The 24,469-nt window shown below is 44.2% G+C and overlaps 1 pseudogene; it reads right to left on the reverse strand.

The window, feature by feature from the left end:
• Nucleotides 1–496: 496 nt before the first annotated feature.
• LOC139242579 (lysophosphatidic acid receptor 6-like) lies at nt 497–12,402 on the reverse strand (annotated as a pseudogene).
• Nucleotides 12,403–24,469: the final 12,067 nt, after the last annotated feature.

Consider the following 24,469-nt stretch of genomic DNA (forward strand, 5'->3'; position numbering starts at 1 on the left):
ACGTTACACTCAGTCCCTTCATCCAAGTCGTTAATATAGATTGTAAATAGTTGGGGTCCCAGCACTGATCCCTGCGGCACCCCACGAGTTACTGATTGCCAACCAGAGAATGAACCATTTATCCCTACTCTCTATTTTCTGTTTGTTAGCCAATCCTCTATCCATGCTAATATATTACCCCAATGCTGTGAACTTTTATCTTGTGCAGTATCCTTTTATGTGGCACCTTGTCAAATGCCTTCTGGAAGTCCAAATTCACCACATTCTGTCCATCCATGTGATTACAGTGAGCAGAAAATATCAATTCCGGGGATTTGACTGAGCGGAAAGTGCCCTGTCTTGAGATGTCAGTGACCTGTCCCTGCAATTATAGCCCTGTGAATGGAAACTGACAACTGCTGATAGCTCAGTGATCTGTTGCTGCAACTGTGACAGCCAAGTCTTGCTTGCTGATGTGGCTTTCCTTAGATGGCTGACGTTACACAGAGCATCATGCCTACAGCAGAAATTTCTGCTCTTGAATGCGTGCGATGGAGTAGTTCAGCTTGTCAATGCAGCATTTGAGGCTGGTCAGTGTCATGGTGACCCGCTGGGGGCAGTCGGTGAACTGGATGAGCCGGCGAAGGGCAGCACTCGGATATACCTGAGAGAGTGGACCATTTGGAGGTCCAAGGGGACCAAGAAAGAAATACTTGGATCTGTATAGCGCCTTTCACAACCACCGGACATCTCTAAGTGCGATACAGCAAATTCAGTACTTTTTTTTGAAGTAGTCACTGTTATTATGTTAGAAACGCTACACCAATCTGCACACAAGCAAGCTCCCATTAACAGCAATGTGAATGACCAGATAATCTGTTTTTATTTTGATTTAGGGATAAATATTGGCCAGGACACTTGCTCTTCTTCGAAATAGTGCCATGAGAACTTTTACATCCACTTGAGAGCGCAGACGTCTCATCCATCAGTTTAACATCTCAACAGAAGGATGGCGCCTCTGACAGTGCAGTGCTCCCTCAGTACTGCCTCTCCAACAGTGCAGTGCTCCCTCAGTACTGCCCCTCCAACAGTGCAGCACTCCCTCAGTACTGCCCCTCTGACAGTGCTGCACTCCCTCAGTACTGCCCCTCCGACAGTGCAGTGCTCCCTCAGTACTGTCCCTCCAACAGTGCAGTGCTCCCTCAGTACTGCCCCTCCAACAGTGCAGTGCTCCCTCAGTACTGCCTCTCCAACAGTGCAGTGCTCCCTCAGTACTGTCCCTCCAACAGTGCAGTGCTCCCTCAGTACTGCCCCTCCAACAGTGCAGTGCTCCCTCAGTACTGCCCCTCCAACAGTGCAGCACTCCCCCAGTACTGCCCCTCTGACAGTGCAGTGCTCCCTCAGTACTGCCCCTCCAACAGTGCAGCACTCCCTCAGTACTGCCCCTCCGACAGTGCAGTGCTCCCTCAGTACTGTCCCTCCAACAGTGCAGTGCTCCCTCAGTACTGCCCCTCTAACAGTGCAGCACTCCCTCAGTACTGCCCCTCCGACAGTGCAGTGCTCCCTCAGTACTGCCCCTCCGACAGTGCAGTGCTCCCTCAGTACTGTCCCTCCAACAGTGCAGTGCTCCCTCAGTACTGCCCCTCCAACAGTGCAGTGCTCCCTCAGTACTGCCCCTCCAACAGTGCAGCACTCCCCCAGTACTGCCCCTCTGACAGTGCAGTGCTCCCTCAGTACTGCCCCTCCAACAGTGCAGCACTCCCTCAGTACTGCCCCTCCAACAGTGCAGCACTCCCTCAGTACTGCCCCTCTGACAGTGCTGCGCTCCCTCAATACTGCCCCTCCAACAGTGCAGTGCTCCCTCAGTACTGCCCCTCCAACAGTGCAGTGCTCCCTCAGTACTGCCCCTCCAACAGTGCAGTGCTCCCTCAGTACTGCCCCTCCAACAGTGCAGCACTCCCTCAGTACTGCCCCTCCGACAGTGCAGTGCTCCCTCAGTACTGTCCCTCCAACAGTGCAGTGCTCCCTCAGTACTGTCCCTCCAACAGTGCAGTGCTCCCTCAGTACTGCCCCTCCAACAGTGCAGTGCTCCCTCAGTACTGCCCCTCCAACAGTGCAGCACTCCCTCAGTACTGCCCCTCCAACAGTGCAGCACTCCCTCAGTACTGCCCCTCTGACAGTGCTGCGCTCCCTCAGTACTGCCCCTCCAACAGTGCAGTGCTCCCTCAGTACTGCCTCTCCAACAGTGCAGTGCTCCCTCAGTACTGCTCCTCCAACAGTGCAGCACTCCCTCAGTACTGCCCCTCCGACAGTGCAGTGCTCCCTCAGTACTGCCCCTCCAACAGTGCAGCACTCCCTCAGTACTGCCCCTCCGACAGTGCAGTGCTCCCTCAGTACTGTCCCTCCAACAGTGCAGTGCTCCCTCAGTACTGCCCCTCCAACAGTGCAGTGCTCCCTCAGTACTGCCCCTCCAACAGTGCAGCACTCCCCCAGTACTGCCCCTCTGACAGTGCAGTGCTCCCTCAGTACTGCCCCTCCAACAGTGCAGCACTCCCTCAGTACTGCTCCTCCAACAGTGCAGCACTCCCTCAGTACTGCCCCTCTGACAGTGCTGCGCTCCCTCAGTACTGCCCCTCCGACAGTGCAGTGCTCCCTCAGTACTGCAGCTCCATCAGTGCAGCACTCCCTCAATACTGCCCCTCCAACAGTGCAGTGCTCCCTCAGTACTGCCCGTCCAACAGTGCAGTGCTCCCTTAGTACTGCCCCTCCAACAGTGCAGTGCTCCCTCAGTACTGCCCCTCCAACAGTGCAGTGCTCCCTTAGTACTGCCCCTCCAACAGTGCAGTGCTCCCTCAGTACTGCAGCTCCGTCAGTGCAGCACTCCCTCAATACTGCCCCTCCAACAGTGCAGTGCTCCCTCAGTACTGCCCCTCCAACAGTGCAGTGCTCCCTTAGTACTGCCCCTCCAACAGTGCAGTGCTCCCTCAGTACTGCCCATCTGACAGTGCAGCATTCCCTCAGTACTGCAGTTTCATCAGTGCAGCACTCCCTCAGTACTGCCCCTCCAACAGTGCAGCACTCCCTCAGTACTGCCCCTCCAACAGTGCAGTGCTCCCTCAGTACTGCAGCTCCGAAAATGCACTGTTCCCTCATTACCGCCCCTCCGACAGTGCGGCGCTCCCTCAGTACTGCCCCTCCGACACTGCAGCGCTCCCTCAGTAGTGCCCTTCCAAAAATGCACCGCTCCCTCAGTACCGCCCCTCTGACAGTGCGGCGCTCTCTCAGCACTGCACTGGAGTGTCAGCCTAGCTTTGTGTGCTCAAGTTTCTGGAGTGGGACTTGAACCCACAACCTTCTGACTCAGAGGCAAGAGTGCTGCCCACAGAGGCACAGCTGGCAGTGCGGTCTTTGGTGGGCAGAGGAGGGATGGGATCTGTGGGGGGTGTCGGGGGTGTGGTAGTTCAGGGCCAAACACGACAGTTGCCGATTGATATTGTCACATGAAGTTTGAGTGAGGTACTGAATGGTGTCTGGAAACGTACCGCTTCATAATATACCATTGGTAAACGTCCTACTGAGCCACAGCTGAAGCAAAGGAGGAAGACCATCAGCACCAGGAGCACTGTGCGGAGGGCTTTCCTCTTCACCGTGTGCTCCGTGCGTTTTCCAGCGGTGGGTTCCAGAAGCTTCCTGGCAATGAGCGGGTTGCAGACCACGAGGACTACTAATGGAATGAAGAACTCAGTGAGTGCGGATGCGAAGTTGATCCTGGAGTTGCAGCTGCTCCAGGAGTTGGAGGAGAAGATCTCCAGTTAGGCCGTCTTTCGATTGGGGAACTTGCTGGTCACAGGTCCTCTGAGAGACAAGTAGAGCAGGTTGGTGACCAGAACCAGCCGGACGAGGCAGTAAGCGACCACGCGGTGATGTGCTCTGTGGAGCTGCCATGATCTGATGGGATGCACCGTGGCGATGTCGTGATCCACACAAATATAGGTGAGCAACAAAGTGCTGCCGTACGTGTTAGAACAAAATGGGGCCGGAGATTGCACACAGCAGCTCCCAAAAGCCCCAGTCATTCTGCAAGGCATGGTAGGCAACTTTAAACAGAAGGGCTGTGGCAAAAACGAGGTTTATCATGGCCAAGTTAACCATGAACACGTTAGAGGGCGAGAAAGCATCCTTCTACCTGAAGAGGTACCACAGGATGGTATGTTGCCTCCCTGGTGCAAGGGTCAAGGATGTCTCAGAGCGGGTGCAGGACATTCTGTAAAGGGAGGGTGAACAGCCAGTTGTCGTGGTGCACGTTGGTACCAACAATACAGGTAAAAAAAGGGATGAGGTCCTACGAGACGAATTTAAGGAGCTAGGAGCTAAATTAAAACATAGGGCCTCAAAAGTAGTAATCTCTGGATTGCTACCAGTGCCACGTGCTAGTCAGAATAGGAATCGCAGGATAGCTCAGATGAATACGTAGCTTGAGTAGTGGTGCAGCAGGGAGGGATTCAAATTCCTGGGGCACTGGAACTGGTTCTGGGGGAGATGGGACCAGTACAAACCGGACGGTCTGCACCTAGGCAGGACCAGAACCAATGTCCTCGGGGGAGTATTTGCTAGTGATGTTGGGGAGGAGTTAAACTAATATGGCAGGGGGATGGGAACCAATGCAGCGAGACAGAGAGAAACAAAAAGGAGACAAAAGCAAAAGACAGAAAGGAGATGAGTAAATGTGGAGGGCAGAGAAACCCAAGGCAAAAAACAAAATGGGCCACTGTACAGCAAAATTCTAAAGGGTCAAAGTGTAATAAAAAGGCAAGCATGAAAGCTTGGTGCCTCAATACAAGGAGTATTCAGAACCCAGGAGAGGGCTCTGAGCTAGTTAGAGTGGGTGAGAGCTCAGATGAACAGGATCCCAAGAAAGAATGCAAAAGGCAGGAGGCAACAGAGCAGAGTAGCACTGGGGTAAGTGTAAACCACAAAGTGATAGGAAGGGACAATATGTATGAATATAAAGGGGCTGCAGGAGGGGTCAAAACTAAAAATCATGGTTTAAAAACTAGTATTAAAACACTTTACCTAAACGCACGCAGCATTCGAAATAAAGTAAATGAATTGACGGCACAAATCATTACAAATGTGTATGATTTGGTGGCCATTACAGAAACGTGGTTGCAGGGTGGCCAAGACTGGGAATTAAACATACAGGGGTTTCTGACAATTCGGAAAGATAGACAAGAAGGGAAAGGAGGTGGGGTAGCTCTGTTAATAAAGGATGATATCAGGGCAGTTGTGAGAGACAATATTGGCTCTAATGAACAAAATGTTGAATCATTGTGGGTGGAGATTAGAGATAGTAAGGGGAAAAAGTCACTGGTGGGCGTAGTTTATTGGCCCCCAAGTAATAACTTCACAGTGGGGCAGGCAATAATCAAGGGATTAATGGAGGCATGTGAAAAAGGAATGGCAGTAATCATGGGGTTTTTAACCTACATATCGATTGGTCAAATCAAATCGCACAGGGTAGCCTTGAGGAGGAATTCATAGAATGCATACGGGATTGTTTCTTAGAACAGTATGTTACAGAACCTACAAGGGAGCAAGTGATCTTAGATCTGGTCCTGTGTAATGGGACAGGAATAATAAACGATCTCCTGCTAAAAGATCCTCTCGGAATGAGTGATCAAGTATGGTTGAATTTGTAATACAGATGAGGGTGAGGAAGTAGTGTCTCAAATGAGCATACTATGCTTAAACAAAGGGGACTACAGTGGGATGAGGGCAGAGTTGGCTAAAGTAGACTGGAAACACAGACTAAACGGTGGCACAATTGAGGAACAGTGGAGGACTTTTAAGGAGCTCTTTCATAGTGCTCAACAAAAATATATTCCAGTGAAAAAGAAGGGCGGTAAGAGAATGGATAACCAGCCGTGGATAACCAAGGAAATAAAGGAGAGTATCAAATTAAAAACCAAAGCGTATAAGGTGGCCAAGGTTCGTGGGAAACTAGAAGATTGCGAAAATTTTAAACGACAGCAAAGAATGACTAAGAAAGCAATAAAGAAAGCAAAGAGAGATTACGAAAGTAAACTTGCGCAAAACATAAAAACAGATAGTAAAAGCTTTTACAGATATATAAAACGGAAAAGAGTGACTAAAGTAAATGTTGGTCCCTTAGAAGATGAGAAGGGGGATTTAATAATGGGAAATGTGGAAATGGCTGAGATCTTCAACAATTATTTTGCTTCAGTCTTCACAGTGGAAGACACAAAAACCATGCCAAAAATTGCTGGTCACAGGAATGTGGGAAGGGAAGACCTCGAGACAATCACTATCACTCGGGGGGTAGTGCTGGACAGGCTCATGGGACTCAAGGTAGACAAGTCCCTTGGTCCTGATGAAATGCATCCCAGGGTATTAAAAGAGATGGCAGAAGTTATAGCAGATGCATTCGTTATAATCTACCAAAATTCTCTGGACTCTGGGGAGGTACCAGCGGATTGGAAAACAGCTAATGTAACGCCTCTGTTTAAAAAAGGGGGCAGACAAAAGGCAGGTAATTATAGGCCCATCTGTAGTGGGGAAAATGCTTGAAGCTATCATTAAGGAAGAAATAGCGGGACATCTAGTTAGGAATAGTGCAATCAAGCAGACGCAACATCGATTCATGAAGGGGAAATCATGTTCAACTAATTTACTGGAATTCTTTGAGGATATCACGAGCATGGTGGATAGAGGTGTACCGATGGATGTGGTGTATTTAGGTTTCCAAAAGGCATTCGATAAGGTGCCACACAAAAGTTTACTGCAGAAGATAAAGGTAAGCGGAGTCAGATGAAATGTATTAGCATGGATAGAGAATTGGCCGACAAACAGAAAGCAGAGAGTCGGGATAAATGGATCCTTTTCGGGTTGGAAATCGGTGGTTAGTGGTGTGCCACAGGGATCGGTGCTGGGATCACAACTGTTTACAATATACATAGATGACCTGGAAGAGGGGACAGAGTGTAGTGTAACAAAATTTGCAGATGACACAAAGATTAGTGGGAAAGCGGGTTGTGTAGAGGACACAGAGAGGCTGCAAAGAGATTTAGATAGGTTAAGCGAATGGGCTAAGATGTGGCAGATGAATACAATGTCGGAAAGTGTGAGGTCATCCACCTTGGAAATAAAAACAGTGAAAGGGAATATTATTTGAATGGGGAGAAATTATAACATGCTGCGGTGCAGAGGGACCTGGGGGTCCTTGGGCATGAATCCCAAAAAGTTAGTTTGCAGGTGCAGCAGGTAATCACGAAGGCGAATGCAATGTTGGCCTTCATTGCGAGAGGGATGGAGTACAAAAGCAGGGAGGTCCTGCTGCAACTGTATAGGGTATTGGTGAGGCCGCACCTGAAGTATTGCATGCAGTTTTGGTCACCTTACTTAAGGAAGGATATACTAGCTTTGGAGGGGGTACAGAGACGATTCACTGGGCTGATTCTGGAGATGAGGGAGTTACCTTATATGATAGATTGAGTAGACTGGGTCTTTACTCGTTGGAGTTCAGAAGGATGAGCGGTGATCTTATAGAAACATTTAAGATAATGAAAGGGATAGACAAGATAGAGGCAGAGAGGTTGTTTCCACTGGTCGGGGAGACTAGAACTAGGGGGCACAGCCTCAAAATACGGGGGAGCCAATTTAAAACCGAGTTGAGAAGGAATTTCTTCTCCCAGGGGGTTGTGAATCTGTGGAATTCTCTGCTCAAGGAAGCAGTTGAGGCTAGCTCATTGAATGTATTCAAATCACAGATAGATAGATTTTTAACCAATAAGGGAATTAAGGGTTATGGGGAGTGGGCGGGTAAGTGGAGCTGAGTCCATGGCCAGATCAGCCATGATCTTGTTGAATGGCGGAGCAGGCTCGAGGAGCTAGATGGCCTACTCCTGTTCCTAATTCTTATGTTCTTATGTTCTTACAGTGTACTGCAGTTGGATACCACACCAAAGACGAACAAAGCGAAGAAAACCAAGTACTGGAAGTTGCACCAACCTCGCACTCGCGGGTGTTGTTGGTGTCTGTGAGGTTTATGGAATCGATATTCACTTTAACCCAATGAGTGTGAAGTCACTTCCTCAGGAGCAAGACGTCTCTGTTAGGGTCAATTCAGCTTTGGTTTCAATAATGTCGGGCTGTTCATGTTTGATCGAATCTGTAATTGTAACAATACATGACACTGTTGCCGTGTTTTCTTTGCAATGTTTCCATTGCCACTTGAATGTTGGGTCTGTGGAGATTTATATTTCACGCTGCCTTTTAGGTTCTTTGTATTATGAGAACTGTTTCCCGTCTATAGTTCAAAACATTCCCCATTACACACTGCCAGAGTAACAAGAGTCCAAAGGATGTGAAATCAAAATCAAAACATATTGGAAGTGACCCGCAAATCTATAGAGAGAACGGACAATTTTGATGATTGGACCCTTTATCTTCTTACTTCTACAGACCATTTCACACAAAGTCAAGCATAAATCATGAATTCTCTCTCCCAAAAGGTTATTGGTGCTGGGCGTCAATTGGAATGTTGAAGACTGAAATTGGAAGATTGTGTTTGGATCAAGGTATAGAGGGATAGAAAGCAACGGAGAGTTAATGGTGTCAGGTTTGTCTTCAACATGTCAAAGATGAAGCGAGACACTCAAGTTATTTCACAATTTAAATAATTTAATTTTACATAGACACAACAGTTTTTATCTCTTGATTGAAAGTAAAAACTTCTCAGAGATTTCTATTGAGCAGAACGCAAGACAGAAAGTTTGATCCAGTATTTTCTTCTTGGGAGAATAAGGCATTTCCTCTGAAAACTCCGCTAAAATCACCAGCTTTATATGTTTCTCCCTCAAATCTATTCCTGCACATGATGCCATATTTGGGTCATTTACAATTGTAACACTAACGAATTTATAATCAGCTCCTCAGGCCCTTTTTCTTATTTCTGCAACTGTCAGCATTGTGTTTTAACAGTTCCTGAGGCCCAATGGTTTCCCAAGGTCAGTCTTCCACATCCTACTAACTGTCTCCTCCAAACTCCATTCTGTCCACAGGTCAACACCACACCCATCATCCTTTTCAGAATATATCAATAGCCTCATTTCTCACCAAGCTGATTTTGCTAAAGCTGAGAGGTTTCTATTCTTTTACAAAGTTTTCGATGGGTTCAAAACAATTCTTTTACTCCTCGTAAAAATCCATATCGAAAATTCCAAAATTCTTCATGACGTTTATGTACAGATCAGCCATGATCTACATGAAACGTGAAACAGGTTTGAGAGGCTGAATGACCTCCTCCTGTTCCTAATGTTGTTCAGCGTTTGAAGACCATCGGCTGATGAAACACTTTTGCTGCGTTTCGACTCGCTCATTCCAATGATTGCCTGGCCGGTCTCGCATCGTCAACCATCTATGAACTTGAGCTCATCCAAAACTCCAATATGCATATCCTAATTCAGAAAGTATCCCATTCGCCCATCATCCCTGTGCTCGCTGACCTACATTGGCTCTCCGTCCGGCATCACCCCGAATTAAAAATTATCATCTTTGTGTTCACATCCCTCCATGGCCTCAACCCGCCCTATATTTGTAAGCTCCTCTAGCCTAATAACCTACAGTGATCTCTGCATTCCTGTGCATACCCAATGTTCCTCGGCCCTTGGCAGCCATGCCTTCAGCTGCCTAGGCCTTAGCTGTGGAATTCCCTTTCTAAATCTGTCCGCCACTCTATCTCTGTCTCTCTTTTAAGAAACTCCTTAAACATTACCACTTGAACCAAGATCTCGATACTCTCTCAAAATCTCCTTGTTTGGTTCCATGTCAATTTACGCTACTGTGATACGCCTTGGGATGAGTTACTACCTTAACGTTGCTATATAAATGCAAAATGTTGTTTTTTATTGTTGTTGATGGTCAGTGGCCTCTCCCCTTGATACATGCTGCTTGATCCGCTGTGCGGTCCCAATGTTTTTCTTGTTTTGGTCTAAGTTTTCCAGCATCTGCACGTTTATTTACGGATTGGGATTGGCCCCTGTCCCATTCACAACGTTCAAGCAGCACGAACACAGTGTTGTAACTGGCAGAAGGAATGGGAAGTGAATGTTTGGGCCGCCATTATACCAGAATGAATGCACGTATAAGATAGCCCACTATCTCCAAATATGGAGCAGATCAGAGCAGATTTTGTGGTGATTGGATAAAAGTGTTTAAAATTATGATGGATTGTGATAGAGAAGATAGAATTCGACTTTTCCAAGTGGTTGAGAAGTTTAAAAAGATGGGACATGGACAGAGGATTAAATGTATGAGATTTAGGACAGAGAGCAGGAGAAACGTCTTGATGCACAATGCTTGGGCGTGAAAAGAAAATGCAAACTTTCTCTAACTACCTGCTCTGTTCCTCTAAATATCTTGAAAACTTCGATCAGATCACCCCCTAACCTGCTAAATAATAGGGAATTCAACTCAACTTTACTGATCGCAGTAAATCTGATCAACCCAGGTATATAGCTGGTGATCCAAGTAAACACCGGTAAACTTGTTATATCGGGGTGTCTGAACCCAAGGAATGGACCTTTACAGGAATGGGCCTTTTGATGTACGTTAATAGTTATTTCAAATTAATGTTATATTAACTATCAGCCTTGTTATATGCCTTTACCTTTTGTAAGCCTACTTTTCAGCTCTTCAGTCCACTTTGTATTTTCATCACGATATTATTGGTAATGGTATCCAATATATCGTGTTAATTTTCAGTTTAGTTTTCGATTGCATACTTAATGAGAGAACACGTTCGGGGAAAATTGCCGTCAGAGGCATCCTTCGGATGAATGCCTCTAACCCTAAAACCTCCTACGAAAATACCTGGTGGTCAGGGAGGAACGTTCGATTCCGGTCGGCGGCCTTCATTCGACGCACAGCACATGGGGAGATGATGTCCCTGTAGGTACGGAAATCCTGGAGTCACATGGGCCTGGACCACCAATCATTAGGTACTATTCTCAATGATAATAATGGGATCTCCGTTTATCTAAGTTTTCTTTACAATCAATGAGAAAAAACCCTAAAACAAGAAACAAAGCATTATCAATAAAAAAAACACCTCACGTATTTAAAATTAATTGAAATTAAATGTAATTAAATGCTTAAAACATTTTGGGGGGGGTCATTGTTTTTACGTCTTTTAATAGGGTTAAAAATAAACTCACCGAAATGGACTGGGTTTTTCACATATAAGTGAATGATTCAATTATATTTTAATATGTTTTAAAACTCTTATGCTGGTAAAAGTAAACTATGTGCCTGCTACTACCAGGTGCAAAGGTTTGAAAAGCATTCGCTGGGCATGAGTTGAGCAAACAGCCCAATCTCTTCTGCGTAAATGTTGTTCCTGCAGAGATGTGCAGGATGTGTCAAGAGAAATCTTGACAGATTGAAAAAGCCGATTTTCGGCGCATGCACATCTCGCCCCGAAAATCAGTTTGTGCAAGGCCTCGCCAGGTCGGTGCGCACTTAGAACATAAGAAATAGGAGCAGGAGTAGGACATACGACCCCTCGAGCCTGCTATGCCATTAAATACGATGATGGCAGATCTGATCATGGGCTCAGGTCCACTTCCCTGCCCGCTCCCTATAACCCCTTATTCCATTATCGGTTAAGGAACTGTCTATCTCTCTCTTAAAAGTCTTCAATGACCGAGCTTCCACAGCTCACTGAGGCAGCAAATTCCACAGATTTACAACGCTCTGCGAAGAAATTCCACCTCACCTCTTGTTTAAATGGATGCCCCCTTATCCTAAGATTATATCCCCCAGTTCTAGTCTCCCTTATCAGTGGAGACATCTTCTCTGCATCCACCTTGTCGAGCCCCCTCATAATCTTATACATGTTGATAAGATCACCTCTCATTCTTCTGAGTTCCAATGAGTAGAGGCCCAACCTTTCTTCATAAGTCAACCCCCTCATCTCTGGAATCTACCTTGTGAACCTTCCCTGAACTGCCTTCTTAAATGTGGAAACCAAAACTATACGCAGTATTCTGGGTGTGGCCCCACCAATACCCTGTATAATTGTAGCAAGACTTCCCTGCTTTTATACTCCATCCCCTTTGTAATAAAGGCCAAGATTCCATTGGCCTTCCTGATCACTTGCTATACTTGCATACTAACCTTTTGTGTTTCTTGCACCAGGAACCCCAGGTCCCGCTGTACTGTGGCACTTTGCAAATTTTCTCCATTTAAATAATAACTTGCTCTTTGATTTTTTCTGCCAAAGTGCATAACGTCACACTTTCCAACATTATACTCCATCTTCCAAATGTTTGCCCACTCACTTAGCCTGTTTATGTCCTTTTGCAGGTTTTTTGTGTCGTCCTCAAACATTGCTTTTCCTCCCATCTTTTCCTCTCGTGAGCAAGCTTGGCTACATTGCACTCGGCCCCTTCCTCCAATTTGTTAATATAGATTATAACTAGATGGTATCCCAGCATTGATCCCTGCGGCACCCCACTATGACTGATTGCCAACCCGATAATGAACCATTTATCCCGACTATCTGTTTTCTGTTTGTCAGCCAATCCTCTATCCATGCTAATATATTACCCCCAACCCCGTGAACATTTATCTTGTGCAGTAACCTTTTATGTGGCACCTTGTCAAGTGCCTTCTGGAAGTCCAAATACACCACATCCACTGGTTCCCCTTTATCCACCCTGTTCGTTACATCCTCAAAAAGTTCTAGACAATTTGTCAAACATGACTTCCCCTTCATAAATCCATGCTGACTCTGCCTGATTGAATCATGCTTTGCCAAATGTCCTGCTACTGCTTCTTTAATAATGGACTCCAACATTTTCCCAACCACAGATGTTCGGCTAACTGGTCTATAGTTTCCTGTTTTTTGTCTGCCTCCTTTTTTAAATAGGGGCGTGCAGACACAGCGAGGCCAGAATTATTGGCACATTATTTTGATTTATCCTCTGTTCACCTGATTGAAATACGTTGATATTTTACTCTAACCATCTCATATCTGAAGGAATTGCATGGTTGGTCTTGTTGTAAATCCAACACTGACACCAATAACCCTGATATAATTTTGCAACACAGCAGGAGGCCATTTGGTTCATCGCGCATGTGGTAACTCTTTGAAAGTGCGATCGAATTCGTCTCTCTACCATGCTCTGTTGCCATAGCACTATAAATCTATTTTTTTCAAGTATTTGTATAATTCACTTTTTAGAAGTTAATATTCCATTTTCTGCCACCACCTCTCAGACAGTGCATTCCAGATCATAACTCAAGCATGAAAACAATTTCCCACATCTTCCTTTTTATCCTTCTAATAATTGTGTTAAATCGATGCCCTCTGGTACCGACCCTCATGCTAATGAAAACAATATTCTGCACTTCTTCTGTATATCAACATAGACCCTGCAACCAGCTGGGCAACCTCTGATTCCTTGGCGCCCTTTGCCCATTATTCACACCCTTCGTCTCCGCTGTTTCAAGCACGTTCTACAGGATGTCAGATCTCATGTTTATATTAATTGAATTTCCCAGTTGTTTGACCAATGTCACCAAGGACAAGACAGTAATAACATAACCACATCATCATCTCCTGGATCTCAGGATCATACTTCTTGTACTTTGAATGGCAACTATCATGATCAGTGCCGCAATTTATCAAAGGGGCCAACACTCATATCATCGTCATACTCTTCTAATTATCCCTGGGTCGACTGAACATTTTTTCTCTTCAGCGGCGGAGGTACAATCATCAGTAGCAACAGGGACACCACTGCCAGATGACTATTAATGTCAGTAGTTGTCATATGCCTTTGCCCTATCCCTTGGCCTTTATTTCAAGGTGGATGTAGTATAAAATGAGGGAAGTCTCACTACAACTGTACAGGGCTTTGCTGAGACCACACTTCGAGTACTGCGTACATTTTTGGTCTCCGTATTTAAGGAGGGATATTTGGAGGTAATTCAGAGAATGTTCACTAGATTGATTCCTGCGATGAAGGGGTTGTCTTAAGAGGAAAGGTTGAGCAGGTTGGGCCTGTACTCATTTGAGTTTACAAGAAGCAGACGTGATTGTAATGAGACATATACGATTCTGAGGGGGCTTGAGATGTTGAAAGGATGTTTCCCGTCCTGGGAGAATATAGAACTAGGTGACATAGTTTCAGAATAAGGGGTAATCCATTTAAGACGGAGATGAGGAGGAATTTCTTCCCTCAGACAGTCGTGAATCTTTGGAATTCTCTACCGCAGAGAGCAGAGTCATTGAATATATTCAAGGCTGAGGGAGACAGATTCTTGAACAACAGGGAAGTCAAGGGTTATGGGGAACAGGCAGGAAAGTGGAGTTGAGGCCAAGATCAGATCAGCCATGAGCTGAATTAATGGCGGAGCAGGTTGGATGGGCCGTATGGCCTAATCCTGCATCTAATTCTTATCTTCTTATGGTTTATGTTCTTATATTCTCAATAAATAGACTTGGCCAGAAAACCTCATGTAAGTAACGTTTCCTAACCGGAGAGTTCACCAGTAGTCACCTCATGTTCAGGCACACCTGGTTCTGCCCTTGACATGCTTTTACTCACTCCTCAGTGAAACGGATGGGTCATTGGAAGTGATGGCAATGAGAAGTGATGGATATGTCGGGCCATGAGGTGAAATTAATTTCTGCTGGTGAATGCCAGTGTTGTGCTTTTATTAATTTTCCAACTTAGCCCAATGCCACATGGCACGATGGGGGGTTACTCAGAGTAAAGTCTGGACTTACGCTCTGCAAGGGTTGTGCGATAGTCATTCCTATTAATACTACAATTGAGAGATGCATCTATATGTGAGTACTTGATCAAGTAGCTTAGTGCCCCATGTTGGATTTATCACTACCTGCAGCATCTATGTCCTTCAGCATTCGGCCAATTTAGATTCTAACGAAACACTCTGGGTGATGGATATTGAAGTCCAGTATTCAGAGTGCACTTTGTGCCTTTCTATGCTGAGATCTTCCTCCAAGTTGTGTCCAACATCGATGATTGATCAACTGAGGGAGGACTATAGGTGATAATCAGTAGGATGTTTGCTTTCCCAGGTTTTCTTTCCCTGATGCCATGAGGCTTTATAGGGTCAAGAACCATAGAAGTCCACACACACTGACACAGACAGCACTGATTATTCAAAGGCTCCTGTCGATCGTATTAGAACAGTGAACCATACTCCGGCTGCACTCTACGAACAGCAAGCTCCCAGTAGGCCCTGAAAACAGTGACTCGCTCATATCGGCAGCCGCCCACTGCAGTCTGAAGACAATCTGATTGTATGAACTCCGGAGTATCCCGTGCAAATATTGCGCCACGATGAAAGACTCCATTGGACACTAACACGGTCAGGGCTCCCACTGGAATATAATCATAGAGAATGTTAGAATAATATAAAACAGAACGAGTTCGTTCGGCCCATCGTGCCTCTTTGAAAGGCGTATCCAATTAGCCTCTCTCTCTCTCTCTCTGCTCTTTCCCCATCAAGTATTTATCAAAGACCCTTTTGAAAATGATGACTGAATCTGATTTCACCATTCTACAATACATGCAACACATATTGCCCCAGTCCACAGGGTCCGTTAAACAAGGAGGTTCGAAAAGCTGTCGGAATGTGTAAACTCTGCACAATTCCTGAAAATATTGACGCGTTCTGGTCTAAGGTTTGATACAAGCTGGGACTGCCTCAATGTGGGCAGTCAGTTGCAGCCAACCACAAACTGACACCATGAGCCTTGCAAATACCGTCAGAGGAACAGAAGAACAGGCCAAGGCAATTCAGCCGCTCCAGCCTGTTCCGGTATTAAATCATAATTGTATATACCTCAAATTCCTTTCGTCCATATACATTGATAACATTATCAAACAAAAACCTATCGATTGCTTTCTTTAAAATTTCCATTGTCCCAGCATCCACAGCCAAAGTTGCAAAACCCAGCAACGTGTAGCATTGAAGTGTCGGCAATGTTGTAAATTTGGATTTCCAGCAGCCAGTTTTCACACCACAATATGTGTCCCTAAAATACTCTGGTCATGATGATCAGATAAGCTGTTTCTCAATTGGTTGATGAATATAGGGAGCTCTCACTTGCTGTAAAAGCAAAATTGTGCCATGTGATATTTACATTGGCTCAGTTTAATGTTCCATTGGAACTCCCACAGTACTGGAAGTGTCAGCCGAGATGTTGTACTCAAGGTTCTGCAGTCACAAAGCTTGCAAGCATGCTATCAGTAGAATGGTTTTTTTATCCGAACACGGGCTGTGGCCCTCGCTGCCAGTCTGTATTTCCTTTCACTATTTTCCCTTCAGGAGATGGCAGTGAGAATGTTTCTTGAACGGCGGCAGTCCGAGTGCTGAGAGTACTCCCACAGTACAGGGAGGGAGGGAGTTACAGCATGTTGACCCAGCGGCGATGAAGGAATGCCGATATATTTCCAAGTCCGGATGGGATGTGGCTTGGAGTGGAACTTGCAGGTGGTGGTGTTCCCCTGTGTTTCTATATCAAAGTCACACATAATCCTCACTTGGAAATATATCGTCATTACTTCACTGTTCCTGGGTCAAAACCCTGGAGTGCCCTCCCTAACATAGAGTGCAGCGATTCAAGAAGGCAGCTCACAACCATATCCGAAGGGCCAGTCGGGAAGGCATATAAATGCTGACCATGGCAGCGATGCCCACATCCCAGTTAATGAATAGAAAATTAGCCCAATCTTCACCCATGTTACAATAATACTCTCATGTTGGCTGAAACTGCGTTGAATTTTGGCTAGTATCTCGCTTATTTTGTTGCTCAACGCTAAGTAAATATATTAGGAACATAGTAACTGGAGTCGGCCATTCAGCCCCTCGAGCCTCTTTCACTTTTCGATTTGGTAATCGTTGATCTATATCCTAACTGCACCCATCCGCCTCAGCTCCACATCCCTTAATACCCTTGGCTAGCAAATTCAATCGACCTCAGATTTACAGCATATAAAAGTATTAGTAAACTCGAATCTACTGCTTTTTTCGTAGGATGGCATCCCACATGTCTACCCATGAAGAGCATAAGAACATACGAAATTGGAGAAGGATTAGGCCATACGGCCCCTTGAGCCTGCTCCGCCATTTAATACGATCATGGCTGATCCGATCCTGGACTCAGCTCCACTGCCCTGCACGCTCCCCTTATTCCCTTATCGGTTAAGAAACTGTCTATCTCTGTCTTAAATTTATGCAATGTCCCGGCTTCCACAGCTCTCTGATGCAGTGAATTCCACAGGTTTACAACCCTCTGAGAAAATACATTTCTCCTCATCTTAGTTTTAAATGGGCGGCCCCTTATTCTAAGATAATGCCCTCTAATTCTAGTCTCCCTCATCAGTAGAAACTTTCTCTCTGCAACCACCTTGTCAAGCCCCCTCATAATCTTATACATTTCAATAAGATCACCTCTCAATCTTCTGAATTCCAATGAGTAGAGGCCCAACCTACTCAACCTTTCCTCATAGGTCAACCCCCTCATCTCCGGAATCAACCGAGTGAACCTTTTCTGAACAGCATCCAAAGCAATTATATCCTTTAGTAAATATGGAAGCCAAAACTGCACACTGTATTCCAGGTGTGGCCTCACCAATACCCATATAACTGCAGCAAGACTTCCCTGCTTTTATTCTCCATCCCCTTTGCAATAAAGGCCAAGGTTCCATTGGCCTTTCTGATCACTTGCTGTAACTTACATGAAGAAGTCTTTCATAAATTCTCTCCAGAATAGCTTGGATCTTATCATAAGAATATGTCCTCTTATGCCAGATTCATCCAACCAGCAGAAAATGTTACTCACCATCTATCCCATCAAGTTCTTTCAAAACGCTAATCGCATCAATTAAATCACACCTTAATCTTCTGTAATCCAGGGAACACATTCTTAGTTTATTTAATGTTTCCTCATATTTTAATCCTTGAAGCCGTGGTAACATTCTTGTGTTTCTGCACTGTACTCATTCCAAGGCCAATATACCCTTTTTGAATTGGTGTTCTCAGAACTGTACACAGTACTCCTGACGTCTTCCAACACGGGCTGTGTATACCTGTAACACAACTCTCTGCCCCTTATATTTCAGCTTTCCATATATAAAGCCCAACATTACATTAACATTTGTAATTATTTTTGTACCTAGCCACTACATTATAGTGATCTATGTACATGGACACCATCATTTATTTTATTTTACCTCCACAGTTCCTATATTTTATCCATTGAAAAATACTTTAATCTAGCGTTTTCTGGTCCAACATTGATGACCTCACACTTAATTGCGTTGAAATTCATGTGCCACAGTTTTGTCCACTCAATCGATCAATGTCTCTGCATAATGTCAATCTCCCAGTTGCACTACCTACTATTACACCAATCCTTGTTTCATCGACAAACGTGGATGTATGGCTCTCTGTTGTGTTATCAAAATCATTAATAATCATCATGATTTGTTGCAGCCCCAGCACATATTCTTGTAAGACACCACTTCCTTCCAATTACAGCATATACCCATTATCCCTACTTTTTCTCTTCTAATCAGTTCACAATCTCTTATTAGGGATCGTAGCAACAGCCTTCAGGAAATCTGGATCAACTGCATCCGCTGATGTTCTCTCTCAGCTACAAAAACAACAGCGAAAACGTTCATATATATATAGTGCATCTAACATAGTAAAACATTCCAAGGCATTTCACAGAAGCAATAATCAGACCAAAATTGTTTTTTATTTAATTTATAATATTAATAGTACGTTTCTCACAACAAGCAATTAGATTCGATAGTTATGACCAATCATTTATGACCATGTTGGCTCAAATTTCTCTAAAACCTCAGTCACTCTGTCCTTATTATAGATTCCAATAATGTCCCCATAACAGATGTTAGACAAAGAGATCTATCAAGTTCTGCATTCGCTCTCACAACTTTCTTAAATAATTGGGTTAATTTGCAAATTAAAGAGACAATTTCTGAATCGGGAGAGCTTGGGAAGATTGTGGCTGAAGCATCTGCAATGACCTTATGAAGTACTTTTCAAATCCTGGGGTGGAAACCATTAGGTCCTGGGGATTTGTCCACCTTCAGTACCATTATATATTTACTCTTACTGTTTCCTTATTTATGTTAACTTTAGAGAGCTCCAGTCCTTGATTTATTATTAGTTTATTTTTAGTTTTAATTAACAAGATAGGCAAAAAGAGTTGGGACTCTATACCTTAGAGCAGCATAGACTTAGGGGGAGATAGAATTGAGGTATAAAAGATAATACAGGGAATAGATATGCAAGGGGGATAGAGTATTAAATCAAAGCAGTCCTGCTACAACTGTACAGGGTATTGGTGAGGCCACACCTAGTGTAGTGTGTACAGTTCTGGTCTCCGTATTTAAGGAAGGATATACTTGCATTGGAGGCTGTTCAGAGAAGGTTCACTAGGTTGATTCTGGAGATGAGGGGGTTGACTGATAGGGATAGGTTGAGTAGGTTGGGCCTATACACATTGGAGTTCAAAAGAATGAAAGGTGATCGTATTGAAACATAAGATAATGAGGGGGTTCTGCAAGGTGGATGCAGAGTAGATATTTCCGCTCATAGGGGAAACTAAAACTAGGGGACATAGTCTTAGAATAAGGGGCCGTCCATTTAAAACTGAGATGAGGAGAAAGTTCTATTCTCAGAGGATTGCAAATTTATGGAATTCTCTGCCCCAGAGAGCTGTGGAGACTGGGTCATTGAATATATTTAAGACGGAGATAGACAGATTTTTGAGCAATAAAGGAGTAAAGGGTTATGGGGAGCAGGCAGGGAAGTGGAGTTGAGTCTACAATCAGAGCAGCCATGATCTTATTGAATGGTGGAGCAGGCTCGAGAGGCCAAATGGTCTACTCCTGCTCCTATTTCTTATGTTCTTAGACGGTGTTCCAGCTGACAGTCTATTTCAATTAAATATGCTAGGCAGGACCAGAAGTTACAAATTTAAGTTGTATAAGGCTAGATCTAGGTTAAAAGTCAGGAAGTGGTTCTTTTCACAGAGAGTAGTAGACGTATCATGTGGTGGACTTGTTTCTGGCAGTGGCGGACATACCTCTTAGAGACCATAACTGTATGAAAGCAGTGCATAATTCTCCCGTGTCCAATCAATAATTATCCCTCGACCAACACCACTGAAAGGCTAGATTTGTTCAAGCAATCGTCTTCTTATGTTTGAATGTTCTTAATCTTTAAAGTGATGCGACACAGACTGGTGACATCAAATTGTTAAATGTTCAATACTGTTAACGGGTAACGTGACAGATAAACAGTGAGAAATTTTCAAAAATGAATTTTGCTAAATAGAGGACCTATGTATACCCCTAATGGGCAAGAACTTTACTTACCAAATAAAGCAGCCATGGTCGACAAAAGAGATGAGAGATGACATCAAACTAAAGGAAAGAACATACAAAATTGCAAATAGCAGTGTCGATCCAGGAGATTGGGTGGGATACAAAGAACAACAATCGAAGACAAAAACGATAGCAAGAGCTGCAAAAAGTGAATACGGAAAGAAACTTGTGAAGCATATGAAGATTAACACTAACACTTGTTACAATTATATTACAAGAAAAATGATTGTCACAGTAACGTGAGTCCTTCAGGTATTTAATGGCCAGAGTGATTGCCTGGACTACTTTCCATCACCTAGATGGGTTGCAGAGGAATTTCCCACATTTTTTTCCCCAAATTGGCCTGGGTTTTCTATCTGGTTGTTTGCCTCTCCCGGGAGATCACAGGGTTTTAGATGGGGTAGAGTGTATATGTTGTAATACACTAGGTATCCAATTGTGTGGGACAGGCTTAATGAAGCAGATCGGCTTTACCTAGTCAACATTGTTCATACGTTCATACATTCCCTGGAATGCAAGATAGATTATCCTGTTCCTCTAACTATGAAGACTGACACAAAGTCTGGGATTTTACTGATTTGCTTTTGTAATGTCACCCGCATCAGTTTTTGAAGGACCATTAGGGGTATACATAGGTCCTCTATTTAGCAAAATTCATTTTTGAAAATTTCTCACTGTTTATCTGTCACGTTACCCGTTAACAGTATTGAACATTTAACAATTTGATGTCACCAGTCTGTGTCGCATCACTTTAAAGATTAAGAACATTCAAACATAAGAAGACAAGATTGCTTGAACAAATCTAGCCTTTCAGTGGTGTTGGACGAGGGATAATTATTGATTGGACACGGGAGAATTATGCACTGCTTTCATACAGTTATGCCGTGGGATTTCTTTCCTCCACCTGAGAGAGCAGACTCTTTAACCACCCGTTCGAATGATAGCACCTCTGACGGTGCATCATTCCCTAAATACTGTCCTGGAGATGGAAGGCGTGAACTATCTTGAGCTGCTGAGGATTCAGTGATGAGGGTTCTGTTGTGTGTAGAAATGGATGGATGTTGAAGGATAATAGGTTTAGCAGCTGCTGCCTCCAGAACTGGGACTGATTATCCAGGAATTCCATACAATCTCTTGTACACACCATAAAGAACCATGCAGGTTCAGGAAGAGGAGTGCGTGACTGATTGTCAGCACGGTATGTTGATCCGAGGGGAGGTGGATAAGGAAAACCGCAGACACGTGTCCTTTGCAACTAACATAATAAACTTGGTACGTGTGAGGCGCAGGATGAATGCTGCAGGTAGGATGGAACCATGGAGCAGTAGGGAGTCTGAAAGGGAAATGGGCAGAAAAGAATATTTGTAGTCAGAGGATTTGATAATTAGGTGGATAATTAGGTGCAGTTGAGACCGACAGCCAAGGGCGGTTGTTGCCTGCCTGGTACAAGGTTAAAATGTATCAGAGTATCTCGAAAGGAACTTGGTAAGGCAGGGGAAAGATTAATTTGTTTTGATCCACTCCAGAATCAATAAAATAGAGAAGAAAAGGGAGGAGGACCTGCTGATGGAATACCGGGAGCTCAGAACTAATGTAAAAAGTAGGATATCGAGCGAAATTGTTTCAGAATTATTACCCGAGCCAGGTGCAAATTGGCATACGGACAAACGGATCGGGAAAGTAAATATGTGGATGAAAAATTATTGTAAGAAAGAAAGCTTCCATTTCAGGGTAGACTAGCACCTGTGCTGAGACAGGAAGGAGCTATTCTACTGGAACGTGCTTCATCTGCAATTCATCAATATGGTGAAAGGCATTACTTCAGGTTTAGTTATCAATAGGAAATAAGGAAATAATAACTGATAGAAATACAACAGGAGTGACAAAGAACAGAAATTGTGGGAAGTTAACAAATGTGAGATAAATGGCATCAGGGTAAAAAGGCTTTTTGTTGAAATTAAGATTCTATACACCAATGCAAGCAGCATCGAAAAGGAAGCAAGTGAATTAGAACCGAAAATTCAGCTGAAAGGCGATGACATAGTGGCCACGACTGAGATCTGGGCATGACTGGAAAATAACTATAGCAGGTTATAAGATCTTAGAAAGGAAGGGAAGTTGGAAAAGGAGGAGGAGCAGCTACATTGAGCAGGGAGACAATAGAACGATGGAAAATCAGTAATAATGAGCAGGCAGTAGAAACGTCATGGGTAGAATTCAGGGACAGCAAGAGATGTAAGGCCTTGGAGAGAGTTGTTTATAGACCTCCACATAAGTGGTAAAATATTGGATATATAAAGTCAGAGAAGCTTGTTGCAACATCACAGTGGTTATAATGGGAGACTTTAATCTTCACATGGCTTGGGGAAGTAAAACAGCCCGAATGCCAAACGCAGCAAATGGTTCACATTTGATATAATTCTGTGGAACAATATATTCTTGAAGCAACAGGAAGACAGGCCATTTCAGATCGAGTGATGAGTAAACTGCCAGGGTGTGTCAACAATCTAACGGTAGGTGGACACCTAGTTAACGGTGACCATGGTATGAGAGAACTCGATATCAGCATTGAGATGCGAGTCACGAGCCAAGTGTTTTTATTTTAGTTAATGCTGATTTCGCAGTGTTGAGGCAGCGTTTGACCACAGTAGACTCGCAGAACCATTAGGGTATCACATTACAAATGGACAGTGTGAGTTGTTCCAAAAATATTTAGTAGAATGCAAGACCTGTACAAAGGGTTGACGGTGGATAGGCAATGGAAGACATTTAAAAATCACATGGATGAACTATAACAATTGTACATCCCTGTCTGGAGTAAAAGTAAAACGGGGAAGGTGGCTCAACCGTGGCTAACAAGGGAAATTAGGGAGAGTGTTAAATCCAAGGAAGAGGCATATAAATTGGCCAGAAAAAGCAGCAAACCTGAGGACTGGGAGAATTCAGCAGAGGAGGACTAAGGATGTAATTAGGAGGGGGGAAATAGCGTACGAGAGGAAGCTTGCAGGGAACATAAAAACTGACTGCAAAAGCTTCTATAGATATGTGAAGTGAAAAAGATTAGTAAAGACTAATGTAGGTCCCTTGAGTCAGAATCAGGTGAATTCATAATAGGGAACAAAGAAATGGCAGACCAATTGAACAAATACTTTGGTTCTGTCTTCACTAAGGAAGACACAAATAACCTCCCGAAATTACTAGGGGACCGAGGGTCTAGTGAGAAGGGGGAACTGAAGGAAATCCTGATTAGTCAGGAAATGGTGTTAAGGAAATTGAAGAGACTGAAGGCTGATAAATCCCCAGGGCCTGATAGTCTGCATCCCAGAGTACTTAAGGAAGTGGCCCTAGAAATAGTGGATGCATTGGTGCCATTTTCCACCATTCCATGGAATCTGATTCAGTTCCTATGGATTGGAGGGTAGCTAATGTAACCCCACTTTTTAAAAAAGGAGGGAGAGATAAAACAGGGAATTATAGACCGGTTAGCCTGACATCGGTAGTGGGGAAAATGCTGGAATCAATTATTAAAGATGTAATAGCAGCACATTTGGAAAGCAGTGACAGGATCGATCCAAGTCAGCATGGATTTACGAAAGGAAAATCCTGCTCAACAAATCTTCTGGAGTTTTTTGAGGATGTAACTAGTAGAGTGGATAAGGGAGAACCAGTGGATGTGGTGTATTTGGACTTTCAAAAGGCTTTTGACAAGGTCCCACACAGGAGATTATTGTGTAAAATTAAGGCACATGGTATTCTGGCTAATGCATTGACGTGGATACAGAACTGGTTGGCAGACAGGAAGCAAAGAGTAGGAATACACGAATCCTTTTCAGAATGGCAGGAAGTGACTCGTGGGGTGCCGCAGGGTTCAGTGCTGGGACATATACATTAATGATTTAGATGAAGGAATTCAATGTAATATCTCCAAATTTACAAATGACACTAAGCTGGGTGTCAGTGCGAGCTGCGAGGAGGATGTTAGGCTGCAGGGTGACTTGGACAGGTTTGGT

The sequence above is a fragment of the Pristiophorus japonicus genome, unplaced genomic scaffold, assembly GCF_044704955.1.
Source record: "Pristiophorus japonicus isolate sPriJap1 unplaced genomic scaffold, sPriJap1.hap1 HAP1_SCAFFOLD_138, whole genome shotgun sequence".
Lineage (NCBI taxonomy): Eukaryota > Metazoa > Chordata > Chondrichthyes > Pristiophoridae > Pristiophorus > Pristiophorus japonicus.